A 16,410-nucleotide genomic window follows, 5' to 3' on the forward strand; every position below is an offset into this window, starting at 1 on the left:
CGATCGATCAATAGGCTCAGATCTGGGGACTATCTGGGCGGGCCAGAGAAGGAGCTGAGGAGCTCGGACTTCTCCCCCGCAGCCCTGGAAGATGTTCCAAGGGTGGTTGGAGGAGAGGGAGATCCGGATCCGTGGCACCTCCGTCCGTTTTCGGAGGGATCCGCACCCTTGATGACTCCGTCTGAATTTTATTGGAGTAGAGGATCCAAGACCCTCACTGACTCCGTCTGAATTCTTGGTTTCAGTTTGGTACCAAAGCCGCGTGGCGCGTCTGTTTGTTACTTGTTTGACTGTTGGAATTGTTTGTCTTCTTTGTGACCTGACTGTGGTTTTCTGGACGTGTTGGTGTCTGTTAGTGTCTTTTTGACTTTTGTTTCGTGTTTGAATTTGGACTGACGACTGTGTTTAAAATCTTGGACCGATGACTGTGTTTGAAATCATGAAACTGTTTGCTTTGTTCGTTGAAGAGTTTTACTTGGTCCCCTTAACGCTTAGTGAGTAAGAAACTTAATTTTGTGGACCCCGCTCTAGTGGCGGTGTGTTGGTTGATAGCCAAAGTTAATTTTTAAAACATAGTGTTTTGGGGGTTGGGGATTTAGCTCAGTGGTAGAGCTCTTGCCTAGCAAGCGCAAAGCCCTGGGTTCGGTCCCCAGCTCTAAAAAAAGGAAAGAAAAACAAAACAAAAACATAGTGTTTTATCTGTGCTTGTGCTCGCAGCCAGCTGTGATGAACTGGGAAAGATTTAAATTTTCCTTGGGAGTAAGGAATCTTAAAGGCGGAGTTTCAGCCGGTATGGCACTTAGTGCGTAGCTGCCTATAAGATCAGAAATGCTGTCAACAGGCTATAAAAAAAGGGACAGGCGGTGTTAGAAATGCTACGGGAAGAACTATCTAAAAAGGCTGAGAGCGAGGTGGGAGAGGACTATAAGGAAAACAAGAAAGGAATTTCTGACATTTGCTCACAGAAGGAGAGCGCTCATTAAGAGAAGTTCTTTAAGGAAGCCTGACTTATATGCTGTCCTTATTCCAAGGGAGGAGTCAGTCTCCAACATTAAATTACTTTTCTCGCTGATCATCATTAACATGGAGAGTGCCTTTGGTCCTATCCCCACAGCAGCCAGTTCCTGCCCCTATGGTTAAAATGCCCCAGGTTGGGGGACAAAAAGAGCCCCTAAAATAGTTTCAAAGAATCTACAACTGTGAAGAACTTTGTTTTGCCAGTCAGGATTAATGTTTTCTTTTCCATGGGCTTTTAAACCCAGTGAGACGGTTTGGTAAAGGGCTGCTACTGAGGTCCTGATAGCCCCAGGTGAACTGGTTACGATTCTTTTTTCAGCCACCTGGCATCTAGCAACCAGGTTCTAACCATCTCTCCATCCTTTTGTTATTAGTTGTTACTAAAAGCCTAGTGTCATTTGGAGGCTAGTTCTCTTGAGAGACAAAGCCACCAAGCTGACACTGAAGGGAGGTAGGTACTCCTTAAGGGAAAATCTAAGCCCAGAGAGACAGCCGGTAACAGCTAGGCTGACTCTCTGCTCGCCTTTCTTTTTCATAGACAAAGCTTGTGCTTATATTTACAGTGGCCTTTTTGTCCAAAAAAAGGTCTCCTGGTTTAGCTGTGTGACTAAATGCTATTTGTCCTCTTCAGTGGACCTCTCTCCTCTTGTTTTCTCACCATCCCACGTGAGATGCTTGTTAGTAACTGTTACAGATCTTCTTTACCACCAAGGAAAGACAGAATCCTGCTAGAGGCCAGAAAGAATGTTCCAGACATGGATGGAAGGCTCCTGACTGTTGACTTCAATACGCCTGAAGGTAGGGAGTGCTCCAGGTCTGCCCCCAGGCTCCAAGGGTGGGTCTCCTAGGGGCTGGAAAATGCCCCACCAATCTGGCTAAGATAAGAAAAGGGTATGAAGAGAAAGTTACAGAAATTTGAAGGGTTAAGCTAAGTTGCTGAGAGTTAGTATAAGTTACAGAGAAAGTAACGTTAAACAAAGAGAAAGAGAAAAGAAGGTAAAAAGAGCAGAAAGCTAGGGAAGAAAAGAGACAAAAAGAAGAGGAAGCTAGAGAGCTAAAGAGAGATAAAAGACAAGAGAGGAACATATACTGGCCACAGTAGTTAGGGAACCTAGGAAGACAGTACCTGGCAACAGAAGAGAATTCCTGGCTAAAGATCAGTGTGCCTAATGCAAAGAAAAAAAAAAAGACACTGGGTCAGGGACTGCCCCAGAAAGAACAAGAGGGGACACTGGAGAGCCTCTCGGTCCTGGAGTGCTGGCTATGTGCAGAGATAGGAGGGAAGCCTGCCCAGTTGTTTTATGGATACAGGGACCCAATGCTCTGTGCTTCTATGCTCCAGTGGGCCAGTATCCAAAGACCTTGGGTACAGGGGCCTACTGGCAACAAACAATACTTATGGACTGCCCGAAGAACAGTGGACCTTGGCGTGGGCCGGGTAACCCACTAGTTCATAGTCATCCCTGACTGCCCCCATCCCTTGCTCATGAGAAAATTGCTCCCCAAAATGGCTTGCGTGGGCTGAAATGGCTGGGTGAGGCCATGTGTATGCATATCTACAGACTGTGTATGCGGAGCTTAAGACCTGTCTCAGTGCACCAGTACCTGATGCTGGGAGATGAATGGCTTAGCGCTGTTCTACTTGGAACATATCACTCCTGCCAGCTGGGCACTAACAATTATCACCCAATCCAGGACTTAAACTGTGATAGAGTGGCTGATGTCTTGCCTTTGAATAGTGTCCCAAAAGATGGGACCACTGGTCAGCTGCCATGGACTAGATTCTCTACCGGTTGGGGACAATCTGGTCACCTTGCTGCCCAATCCGGATCTGGAGTCACTGCAACACTAGTGTCAAGCACTGGCAGAAGCCCATGGGTGGAGGAAAGACCTCTGCGACTGGCTGATTGACCCCTGCTGAAAGCCGAGGCTACCTTGTCCACAGACGGGAACAGTACTCTTCACGAAGGTCAGAGATAAGTGGGTGCTGCCATGGTGGACAACACAATGTCATCTAGGATGGCTGAACCTCAACCCCCCAGTACATCAGTGCCGCAGATGCCTTTGCCATCTCTTGGATACCCTGGTGAAGCCAACAACTGTGAGTACTATTCATTGCTCAGGATATCAGGAGGGAAGAGATTCAGTGGCATTGGGCAGTAACAAAGCAGATAAAGTGGCTCGGGAAATGGCTATGCAGGAGCCTATCCTGGTTGAAGGCCTGCAAGAGACAGCTACTGAGAACTAGGATCGGACTAAGGGATGGCCTCACTTAGAATGTAAAACAGAAGAAAAGGCCCAAATTGCTTAAACGGAAAAAAAAAAAAAGACAATGACGCACTTGAGGGGAAAGCTATACTCCCCAGAGAACAAAGAAAAGACTCACTTTGCCAAATACAGAAATGGACTCATTTAGGAGATAAAAAGTTTGTCCAAGTAGTTAAGTGTATGTAATAGACTTTAAGATTTTAGCCAGAGAGGCAGTAGAAAGTATAAGGTATGACAATAAGTGAATGCTTAGCAAGCAAACAGGGCAAAGAGACCTAGAGAGTTTAGTGAAAAGTCGAAGTGAACTTCACTGAGATAAAACCAGAAAAATATAATCACAAGTATCTCCTAGTGCTTGTAGATACTTTTTCAGGAATAGATAGAAGCTTTCCTCACCAAACGAGAGACAGCCTCTGCAATCATCAAGAAGATACTGGAAGAAATCTTCCCCAGGTCTGGAATGCCCAAGGTAATCTGGTCAGACAACGGCCCTACTTTCGTTGCCAAGGTAAGCCAGGGTGTGGCCAAGTATTTAGAGGTCGATTGGAAATTACATTGTATTTACAGACCTCAAAGTTCAGGACAGGTAGAGTAAATAAATAGAACTCTAAAAGAGACCCTGACCAAATTGACCATGGAGACTGGCACAGACTGGGTGGCACTCCTTCCTTCTTGCTCTCTTCAGAGCAAGAAATACCCCTTCCAGATTCAGCCTTACCCCCTTTGAGATCTTTTATGGGGCCTCAGCCCCCCTGACTGTATTAGATGATGTTACTGAACCAACATGTCATAGTGCCATAGTAATAATGATTTGTGTGCCAGGCTAAAAGACCTACAGGTGATACAGAAAGAAATCTGCTCACAGCTGACAGCAGCCTATGCCCCGGAGACCCCTGAGACATCTCAACAGTTCCAGGTCGGAAGCAGCTACACTGAGCCCAGACACTCGAGCATCGCTGGAAAGGACTTTACCTGGTGCTACTGACCACCCTGACAGCCGTCAATTCTCAGCCCTCACCAGCCACATACTAGCTGTTGGGGCTGAGAGCTGAGACCTAGAGGGACACTCAGATCTTCAAAAAGCTCCCTAGACTTACACATCAGATAAGTGGATACATCAGAAACTGACTGGGAGGTTGCTATAATTCTCACTTGAGGAGTGTGCTTTAGAAACAAGAATTTCATGTTTGCCCTCGTTCCATCGGGATAGGTGTGGAAATAGGCTTGATTTCTATTGCAAATGATGTAACATTGCATATGTTAGTACTCCTAACACTTCTTGGGACTGTGCCTCAGGGATCACAACCTGTATGAGTTTAGAAGTTCTGAAAGACAGTCATGACCTTGGTGTATAGATTCAGATAGTGTCCAGATTGGAATCCTGATGCTAAAGACTTAGTAAGACACAAAAAAAAGGAGTTGAGAATTACTTAGGGCTAAGGCTATCTAGGTGCTGCAAGGGCAGCACAAGGACATCTGCTGTTGCAATGCAAGGCTTATAGAGAATTCAGAACTGCCATTCAGGAGTGATTAAAGACTCCATGAATAAATTTAGAGAAAGGTTAGATAAAAGACAGAAAGACAGAGAAGCACATCAGGAATGGTTCGAGAGCTGGGTTAGTAGATCTCCTTGGATAACTACTCTGATATCTTCCCTTATGGGACCCTTCTTAGTTTTGCTTCTGCTCCTGATTATAGGTCCATGTATGTTAAAGAAACTAGTTAATAGGCTTGACTCCTACAAAAAGATAGAGACGCTTAACAAGGTTGGTTTGAGTCTTGGTTCACTCAGTCTCCCTGGATGACTACCCTACTCTCTGCTACAGCTGGGCCATTATTAATAATTTTCTTGGTTTTAGTTTTTGGACCCTGTGTGACTGAGACAACAGTACCAGTCAGTTAGGACAACTGGGGAGGCCAAATACAAGACTTTATATCAAAATTCTAAGATTAGAATTATTTAGTAGAAGGAGAAGGGAATGAAAGGAGAATTATACGAATTCTAGGTTTGGAGATACAAAATTAAAAGAATAAACCCCAAAAGGCCACAGATACAAAATTAAAAGAATAAACCCCAAAAGGTCACAGACCGAGGGTTAAGCCCTACAGCCAGGACTAGCAGGCCATAAAGATAAAGGAGCACAGGAAACACTGTCTAGGCAGGACTGGCAAGCCATAAAGATAAGGAAAGGAATGCAGAACAGACCAGGAGTACCGGATCTCACTCACAGGCCACCTGGCAGGAAGAGATAAGCCCCCAGCCCCCGACATCCAGGACGCCCCAAACCTGCCAATGTGTGTAGCTATACCTTATTACCTCATCATGTGAAATAGCCAATCATATGTGAACATGTCTATGTGCCTCGTTTGAATCCACCAATCCCTGTAACTATGCATCTGCTTCTGTACGCCCGCTTCTGCTTCCCCAATCCCTATAAAAGCCCCATGCTGGAGCTGCTGGGCGCGCAAGTCCTCCGAAGAGACTGTGTGCCCGCAGGTACCTGTGTTTTCCAATAAACCCTCTTGCTGATTGCATCCGAGTGGACTCGGCTCGGTCATTGGGCGCTTGGGACTCCTCCTGAGGGAAAGGTCCTCTTTGGGGGTCTTTCATTTGCACTAGCATTTTTCTACACTGAGGTATCGAGCCTTCTCAGGAGCAAGGGCCTCTCCTCCCATTGATGTCCTACATGGTCATTCTCTGCTACATATGCAGATGGAAGCATGAGTCACTCCATGTGTACTCTTCTGTTAGTGGTTTAGTCCCTGGGAGTCCAGGGAATCTGGTTGGTTGACATTGTTGTTCTTCTGATGGGTTGCAAACACTTTCGGCTCCTTCTGTCCTTTCTCTAACTTCTCCATTGGTGACCCTGTGTTGACTGCAACGGTTGACTGCAAGCATCCTCATCTTTATTTGTTAGAAACTGGCTGAGCCTCTCAGGAGACAACTATATCAGGCTCATGTCATTAAGCACTTCTTGGCATTTGCAATAGTGTCTGGGTTTGATGTCTATGTATGGGATGGATCCCCATGTGGGACAATATCTGGATGGCCTTTCCTTCAGTCTCTGCTCCACACTTTGTCTCCATATTTCCTCCAATGAGTATTTTGTTCTCCCTTCTAAGAAGAACTGAAGCATCCCCACTTTGGTCTTTCTTCTTCTTGAGCTTTATGAGGCCTGTGAATTTTATCTTGGCTATTCCAAGTTTTGGACTAATATCCATTTATCAATGAGTACATACCATGTATGTTCTTTTGTGACTGGGTTACTACACTCAGGATGATATTTTCTTTTTTTTTTTTTAACTTCAGTATTTCTTATATACATTTCGAGTGTTATTCCCTTTACCGGTTTCCGGGCAAACATCCCCCTCCCCCCTCCCCTTCCTTATGGGTGTTCCCCTCCCAACCCTCCCCACATTGCTGCCCTCCCCCCCATAGTCTAGTTCACTGGGGGTTCAGTCTTAGCAGGACCCAGGGCTTCCCCTTCCACTGGTGCTCTTACTAGGATATTCATTGCTACCTATGGGGTCAGAGTCCAGGGTCAGTCCATGTATAGTCTTTAGGTAGTGGCTTAGTCCCTGGAAGCTCTGGTTGCTTGGCATTGTTGTACATATGGGGTCTCGAGCCCCTTCAAGCTCTTCCAGTTCTTTCTCTGATTCCTTCAACGGGGGACCTATTCTCAGTTCAGTGGTTTGCTGCTGGCATTCGCCTCTGTACTTGCTGTATTCTGGCTGTGTCTCTCAGGAGCGATCTACATCCGGCTCCTGTCAGTCTGCACTTCTTTGCTTCATCCATCTTGTCTAATTGGGTGGCTGTATGTTTTGGACCAGTAGCTTTTTCTGCTTTACATTATCTTTGACAGTTGAGTCAATGATTTCTATGGAATCTTCGGCCATCACAAGACCCAACAAAGAAAGAGAACTTCAGACCAATTTCCCTTATGAATATCGATGCAAAAATACTCAACAAAATTCTGGCAAACCGAATTCAAGAGCACATCAAAACAATCACCCACCATGATCAAGTAGGCTTCATCCCAGGCATGCAGGGATGGTTTAATATATGGAAAACCATCAATGTGATCCATTATATAAACAAACTGAAAGAACAGAACCACATGATCATTTCATTAGATGCTGAGAAAGCATTTGACAAAATTCAACACCCCTTCATGATAAAAGTCCTCGCCATCAGATTATCTCTAGTGTTACTTTGTTCTGCTATTTCTGACAGTGGCTAGACTGTCCTATAAGCCTGTGTGTCAGGAGTGCCGTTGACCTGTTTTCCTGTTTTCTTTCAGCCAGTTATGGGGACAGAGTGTTTTGCTTTTGGGCGTGTAGTTTTTCCTATCTACAGGTCTTCAGCTGTTCCTGTGGGCCTGTGTCTGGAGTTCAACAGGCAGGTCACTTGCAGCAGAACAGTTTGTCTTACCTATGGTCCCGAGGCTCATGTTTGCTCATGGGGTGTTGCTTACGAGCTCTCCCTGGCGGCAGCAACCAGGAAGATCTGCGCCGCCCTTTCCGGGAGCTTCCATGCACCAGGGTTCCAGATGGCATTTGCTGTTTTCCTCTGGCGTCCGAGATGTGTGTGCAGAGAGCAGTCTCTTCTGGTTTCCCAGGCTTGTCTGCCTCTCTGAAGGTTTAGCTCTCCCTCCCACGGGATTTGGGTGCGGAGAACTGTTTATCAGGTCTGTTTCCTTCAGGTTCCGGCGGTGTCTCAGGCAGGGGTCCTGCCGCTCCTGGGCCCTCCCCCACGGGAGCCCAGAGGCCTTATACAGTTTCCTCTTGGGCCAGGGATGTGGGCAGGGGTGGGCAGTGTTGGTGGTCTCTTCCGCTCTGCAGCCTCAGGAGTGCCCACCTGACCAGGCGGTCGGGTCTCTCTCCCACGGTGTCTGGGAGCAGAGAGCTGCTGTGGGCTGGGATCCAGGATGATATTTTCTAATTCCATCCATTTGCCTAAGAATTTCACGAAGTCATTGTTAATAGCTGAGTAATCCTTCATTGTGTAAATGTACCACATTTTCTGTATCCATTCCTACCTTGAAGAACATCTGCATTCTTTCCAGATTCTAGCTATTATAAATTCGGCTGCTATGAACACAGTGGAGCATGTTATATATTAGCCCTCTATTTGATTTAGGATGGTAAAGTTTCTTTCCCAATCTGTTGGTTACTGTTTTGTCCAATTGACAGTGTTTTTTGCCTTATAGAGTTTTAAAATTTTGTGAGGTCCAATTTGTCAATTGTTAATCTAAGTCATTGGTGTTCTGTTCAGGAAAATTTCCCCTGTTCCTGTGTGTTTGAGGCTCTTCCCCACTTTCTCTTCTATTAGTTTCAGTGTATGTGGTTTTATGTGGGGGTCCTTGATCCACTTGGACTTGAAATTGGTACAAGGATATATGAATGGTTAGGTTTTTATTCTTCTACATGCTGACTTCCAGTTGAACCAGCACCATTTGTTGAAAATGCTGTCTTTTTTACGCTAAATGGTATTAGTTCCCTTATCAAAGATCAAGTGACCATAGGTGTGTGGGGTCATTTCTGGGTCTTCAATTCTATTCCATTGATCTACCTGTCCATTTGTAAACCACCACAATGGAATTTTTAATATGATTGCTCTGTAATAAAGACTTAGGTCAGGGATAGTGATTCTCCAGATGTAATTAATGTTGAGAATAATTTTAGCTATCCTCTTTTTTGTTGTTGTTGTTGTTGCTATTCCAAATGAATTTGCAAATTGCTCTTTTTTTTTTTTATTAACTTGAGTATTTCTTATTTACATTCCGAGTGTTATTCCCTTTCCCGGTTTCCGGGCAAACATCCCCCTAATCTCTCCCCCGCTCCTTCTTTATGGGTGTTCCCCTCCCCACCCTCCCCCTATTGCGGCCCTCCCCCCAACAATTTAGTTCACTGGGGGTTCAGTCTTAGCAGGACCCAGGGCTTCCCCTTCCACTGGTGCTCTTACTAGGATATTCATTGCTACCTATGAGGTCAGAGTCCAGGGTCAGTCCATGTATAGTCTTTAGGTAGTGGCTTAGTCCCTGGAAGCTCTGGTTGCTTGGCATTGTTGTTCATAAGGGGTCTCAAGCCCCTTCGAGCATTTCCGGTTCTTTCTCTGATTCCTTTAACGGGGGTCCTTTTCTCAGTTCAGTGGTTTGCTGCTGGCATTCGCCTCCGTATTTGCTGTATTCTGGCTGTGTCTCTCAGGAGCGATCTACATCAGGCTCCTGTCGGCCTGCACTTCTTTGCTTCATCCATCTTGTCTAATTGGATGGCTGTATATGTGTGGGCCACATGTGGGACAGGCTCTGAATGGGTGTTCCTTCAGTCTCTGTTTTAATCTTTGCCTCTCTATTCCCTGCCAAGGGTATTCTTGTTCCCCTTTTAAAGAAGGAGAAAAGCATCCGCATTTTGATCATCCGTCTTGAGATTCATTTGTTCTAGGGATCTAGGGTAATTCAAGCATTTGGGCTAATAGCCACTTATCAATGAATGCATACCATGTGTGTTTTTCTGTGATTGGGTTACCTCACTCAGGATGATATTTTCCAGTTCCAACCATTTGCCTACGAATTTTATAAAGTCATTGTTTTTGATAGCTGAGTAATATTCCATTGTGTAGATGTACCACATTTTCTGTATCCATTCCTCTGTTAAAGGGCATCTGGGTTCTTTCCAGCTTCTGGCTACTATAAATAAGGCTGCGATGAACATAGTGGAGCACGTGTCTTTTTTATATGTTGGGGCATCTTTTGGGTATATGCCCAAGAGAGGTATAGCTGGATCCTCAGGCAGTTCAATGTCCAATTTTCTGAGGAACCTCCAGACTGATTTCCAGAATGGTTGTAGCAGTCTGCAATCCCACCAACAATGGAGGAGTGTTCCTCTTTCTCCGCATCCTCGCCAGCATCTGCTGTCACCTGAGTTTTTGATCTTAGCCATTCTCACTGGTGGGAGGTGAAACCTCAGGGTTGTTTTGATTTGCATTTCCCTTATGACTAAACATGTTGAACATTTCTTTAGGTATTTCTCAGCCATTCGGCATTCCTCAGCTGTGAATTCTTTGTTTAGCTCTGAACCACATTTTTTTAATAGGGTTATTTGTCTCCCTGCGGTCTAACTTCTTGAGTTCTTTGTATATTTTGGATATAAGGCCTCTATCTGTTGTAGGATTGGTAAAGATCTTTTCCCAATCTGTTGGTTGCCGTTTTGTCCGAACCATAGTGTCCTTTGCCTTACAGAAGCTTTGCAGTTTTATGAGATCCCATTTGTCGATTCTTGATCTTAGAGCATAAGCCACTGGTGTTTTGTTCAGGAATTTTTTTCCAGTGCCCATGTGTTTCAGATGCTGCCCTAGTTTTTCTTCTATTAGTTTGAGTGTATCAGGTTTGATGTGGAGGTCCTTGATCCACTTGGACTTAAGCTTTGTACAGGGTGATAAGGATGGATCGATCTGCATTCTTCTACATGTTGCCCTCCAGTTGAACCAGCACCATTTGCTGAAAATGCTATCTTTTTTCCATTTGATGGTTTTGGCTCCTTTGTCAAAAATCAAGTGCCCATAGGTGTGTGGGTTCATTTGTTCGTCTTCAATTCTGTTCCATTGTTCTATCTGTCTGTCTCTGTATTAATACCATGCAGTTTTTATCACTATTGCTCTGTAATACTGCTTGAGTTCAGGGATAGTGATTCCCCGTGAAGTCCTTTTATTTTTGAGGATAGTTTTAGCTATCCTGGGTTTTTTGTTATTCCAGATGAATTTGCAAATTGTTCTTTCTAACTCTTTGAAGAATTGGATTGGTATTTTGCTGGGGATTGCATTGAATCTGTAGATCGCTTTTGGTAAAATGGCCATTTTTACTATATTAATCCTGCCAATCCATGAGCATGGGAGATCTTTCCATCTTCTGAGGTCTTCTTCAATTTCTTTCTTCAGAGTCTTGAAGTTCTTATTGTACAGATCTTTTACTTGCTTGGTTAAACTCACACCGAGGTACTTTATATTATTTGGGTCTATTATGAAGGGTGTCGTTTCCCTAATTTCTTTCTCCTCTTGTTTCTCTTTTGTGTAGAGGAAGGCTACTGATTTATTTGAATTAAGTTTATACCCAGCCACTTTGCTGAAGTTGTTTATCAGCTTTAGTAGTTCTCTGGTGGAACTTTTGGGATCATTTAAATATACTATCATATCATCTGCAAATAGTGATATTTTGACTTCTTCTTTTCCGATCTGTATCCCCTTGACCTCCTTTTGTTGTCTGATAGCTCTGGCTAGAACTTCAAGAACTATATTGAATAAGTATGGAGAGAGTGGGCAGCCTTGTCTAGTCCCTGATTTTAGTGGGATTGCTTCAAGTTTCTCTCCATTTAGTTTAATGTTAGCAACTGGTTTGCTGTATATGGCTTTTACTATGTTTAGGTATGGGCCTTGAATTCCTATTCTTTCCAGGACTTTTATCATGAAGGGGTGTTGAATTTTGTCAAATGCTTTCTCAGCATCTAATGAAATGCTCTTTCTAACTCCATGAAAAAGTGAGTTGGACTTCTGATCGGGATTGCTTTTGGCAAGATGGCCATTTTTACCATATTAATGTTGCCAATCCATGAGCATGAGAGATCTTTCCATCTTCAGAGATCTTCTTTGATTTCTTTCTTCAGATATTTAAAATTCTTGTCATGCAGATCTTTCACTTGCTTGGTTACATTCACATCAAGGTATTTTATATTACTTGTGACTATTTTGAAGGGTGTCATTTCAGTAATTTCTTTCTCAGTCTGTTTATCACTTGAGGAGAAGAAAACTACTGAATTGTTTGACATAACATTATATCCAGCAACTATGCTGAATCTATTTTTCAAGTTTAGGTATTCTCTCGGGAAATTTTTGGGGTTATTTAAGTATAGTATCATATAATTTGCAAATAGTAATATTTTAACTTCTTTTTTTCCCATTTGACCTCTTTTGTTTTCTAATTGCTCTGGCTAGATTTCAAGTATATACTGAATAGGTAGGGAAAAAGTGAGCAGCCTTGTCTAGTCCTTGATTTTATTGGGATTGCTCCAAGTGTTTCTCCATTTAGTTTTATTTGGGCTACTGGTTTACTGTATATGGTTTTCTTACGTGTGGTTATGGGTCTTGAATTCCTGATCAGTCCAATAGCTTTGTCATGAAGAGGTGTTGAATTTTATCACATGCTTCCTCAGCATCTAATGAGATGATCATGTGGATTTTTTTCTTTGAGTTTGTTAACATAGTGGATTACTTTGATGGCTTTCCGTATATTGAACCGTCCCTGCATCCCTAGGATGAAGCCTACTTGATCATGATGGATGATCATTTCAATGTGTAATTGGATTAGATTTGCAAAAAAAATTTATTGAGTATTTTTCATCGATATTCATAAGCTAGATTCATCTAAAGTTCTCTTTCTTTGTAGGGTCCTTTTGTTATTTATTTATAAGTGTAATTGCAGCTTCATAGAAAGAGTTTGGGAATATTCCTTCTGTTTCTAGATCTTCTATGAAGGTCTGATAGAATCTTACACTAAAACTATGGTTCTTTTTATTTTTTATGGTTTTGGTTGGGAGACTTTTAATATCTGCTTCTATTTCATTAGGACTTATGGGACTGTTTAGATGGTTTATCTGATCCTGATTTAATTTTGTTACCTGGTATCTGTCCAGAAAATTGTCTATTGCATCCAGATTTTTCAGTCTTGTTGAATATAGGCTTTTGTATTAGGATCTGAGGTTTTTTTTTTAATTGCCTCAGATGCTATTGTTATGTCTTCCTTTTCTATTCTGATTTTGTTAATTTGCACACACTCTCTGTGCCCTCTGGTTAGTCTGACTAAGGGTTTATCTATCCGGTTGATTTTCTCAAAGAACCAGCTCCTGGCTTTGTTGATTCTTTATGTAGTTCTTTCTGTTTCTACTTGGTTGATTTCAGCCCTGAGTTTGATTATTTCCTGCCTTCTACTCCTCCTGGGTGAAGTTTCATTTTTGAATGTGGGTGCCCTTGCATTTGGAGCAAGATGTTTAGAATTGAGAGTTCATCTTGGTGTAGATTTTTCTTTAGAAGAGTATGAAGTGTCCTTTCTTATCTATTTTGATAACTTTTGGTTGAAATTCAATTTTATTCAGTATCTGAATGGCTACTCAAGCTTGTTTATTGGGACCATTTGCTTGGAAAAGTTTCTTTTTTTCTCCAGCCTTTTACTCTGATGTAGTATCTGTCTTTGTCACTGATGTGTGGTTTCTGCATGCAGCAAAATGGTGGGTCCTGTTTATATACCCATCTTTTAGTCTACGTCTTTTTTGGGAGGAATTGAGTCCACTGATCTTAAGAGAGCTTAAGGAAAAGTGATTGTTACTTCCTCTTATTTTGGTTGGTAGAGTCGTAATTATGTTTGTGTGGCTCTCTTCTTTTGGGTTTGTTGCTAGAAAATTTCTTTCTTAATTTTTCATGGTGTAGTTTCTCTCCAATTTTTGGAGTTTTCCATCTATTGTCCTTTGTAGGGCTGGATATGTGGAACAATATTGTGTAAATTTGCTTTTCTCATGGAATATCTTCGTTTCCCCATCTATGTTAACTGAGAGTTTTGCTAGGTATAGTAGCCTGGGCTGGCATTTGCATTCTCTTAAGTGTCAGATCTGCTCAGCAGCTCCTGGCTTTCATAGACTCTGGTGAGAAATCTGGTTGCCTCTATATGTTACTTCATCCTTTCCCTTACTGCTTTTAATATTCTTTCTTTGTTATGTCCATTTGGTGTTTTGACTATTATGTGACAGGAGGAATTTATTTTCTGGTCCAATCTATTTGGAATTCTGTAGTCTTCTTGTAAGTTTATGGGCATTTCTTTCTTTAGGTTAGGAAAGTTTTCTTCCATAATTTTGTTGAAGATACCAACCCTTTAAGTTTGGAATCTTTCCTCTCTTCTATACCTAATATCCTTAGGTTTGATCTTCTCACTGTTTCCTGGATTTCCAGGGTGTTTTGCTTTAAGACTTTTTTTTTTCATTTTTCATTTTCTTTGACTGTTGTGTCAATGTTTTCTATGGCATCTTCTCCATTTGAGATTCTCTTTTCTATCTCTGTCCTTCTGTTGGCAATGCTTGTATCTATGACTCCTTATCTCTTTCCTAGGTTTTCTATTTCCAGAATTGTCTCCCTTTGTGATTTCTTTATTGTTTATATTTTCATTTTTAGATCCTGGATTTTTTTTTAATTCCTTCACCTGTTTGGTTGTGTTTTCCTGTATTTCTTTAAGGAATATTTGTGTTTCCTTTTTAAGGGCTTCTACCTGTTTACCTGTATTCTCTATTTCCTTAAGGGAGTTATTTATGTCCTATTTTTTGAAAGTTCATTTCTTTTTTTAATTTACTTATTTGATTTGATATATTTCTTTATTTATATTTCAAATGTTATTCCCTTTCCTGGTTTCCTGTCCATAAGCTCCCTATCCCCTCCCCCCATAAGTGATTTGCCCCAATTCACTCCCCCTTACCACCCACCCCCAACATTCCCCTGCATTGGGGTTCCAACCTTGGCAGGACCAAGGGCTTCTCCTTTCACTGGTGCCCAACAAGGCCATCCTCTGCTACATATGCAGTTGGAGCCATGGGTCAGTCTATGTATAGTCTTTGGGTAGTGGTTTAGTTCCTGGAAGCTCTGGTTGGTGGGCATTGCTGTTTTTATGGGGTTGCAAGCCCCTTCAGTTCTTTCAATCCTTTCTCTAATTCTTCTATCCTTATCATGAATTGTGATTCGAAATTAGAATCTTGTTTTTCTGGAATGTTGCGGTATCTAGGACTTGCTGTGGTGGGACAACTGGGTTCTGATGATGGCAAGTAGCCTTTGTTTCTGTTGCTTATGTTCTTATACTTGCCTGTTGTTATGTGGTTATCTCTGGTGTTAGTTGGTCTTGCTGTCTCTGACTGGAGCCTGTCCCTCCTGTGAGCCTGTACACCTATGATCTTAGTTGTGTCATCAGTCCTGGGAGACCAGCTCTTTCTAGGCAAGATTTGGGTCAGGAGTGCTAAACCACTGGGTTAACTCAGGGGTGCAGATGGAGACTGGAAGGATCCTGGTCCCAGTTTCTCTGCAGTTCCTGAGCCCTGTAGTCTCCTGGCAGGTCCCTCTTTGGCCAGTTATTGGAGCAAAAATGTTCATCTCAGCTGTGAACCTAGGAGTGACAGAGTCCTGGAAATCCAGCTTTCTCTGGGTGGGATTTGGTTCCAGAGAACTGTGCAACAGGGTTAACACTGGGCACAGATGGAGACCAGAAGAGCAATAAGGACATTTCTATAAACAAAGATGAAGCAGCCTGTCCCTATAGCTATAAACATAAACATTGAGAAATAATGTTATAATTTGACAATTTAGCAAAATAATAATAAAAATGTTCTAGATCAGGGCTTTTGGTCTCCCCAGCCAAGGACTTTAACCAAAATTATAAGACCTGGCCTGATATTCACTCATTTGCCACCTATAGAATGTTTGAAATCTCAAATTTGCATTCAAGTTTATTGACTGTTCTCCTATATTTTGTCTTGGTTTTAACAAGTCTTGAAGGTAGATTTCATATTAACAAATAGTAATGTAATTTTTGTTAACCTATAACTCAAACAGAAGTCTTCTGGGAAGAGTTAACCCAAAGGAAGAAGATAGATTCATTAGGTTGGCTTAAATATAACACTGTGTGGCACTTTTGTAATTGATGATTGATTTGAAAGGACCCTTCATGAGTGATACCAAACTTGGTAGGTAGTTGTGGGTTGTATACAAAAGCAAGCTGGGCAAGCCGAGAGCCAGCATGCCAGGAAGCAACATTTCTCCATGGGTTCTGGTTTAGTTCCTATCTCCAGCTTTAGTTTCAGTGCTTTAGTTTCTTCCTTGGCCTCTGTCAAAGTTGGAATGTAACCTGAAAGACACATAATTCCTTTCCTCACTAGTTTGCTTTTGATCAGTGTTTTATCAAGCAACAACCAATTGATTAGAACACTGGTTGGTTGGCACTCCTTCCTTGTTGGAAAAGAGAATGTTCTTAATATAGTTGGTAGAAAAATTTAATTATGAGTATCCTGGGAAATAAAGGTCAGAGGAATTACCAAAGCATTGCCCTA

Source organism: Rattus norvegicus, chromosome 6 (assembly GCF_036323735.1).
Source record: "Rattus norvegicus strain BN/NHsdMcwi chromosome 6, GRCr8, whole genome shotgun sequence".
NCBI classification, from domain to species: domain Eukaryota; kingdom Metazoa; phylum Chordata; class Mammalia; order Rodentia; family Muridae; genus Rattus; species Rattus norvegicus.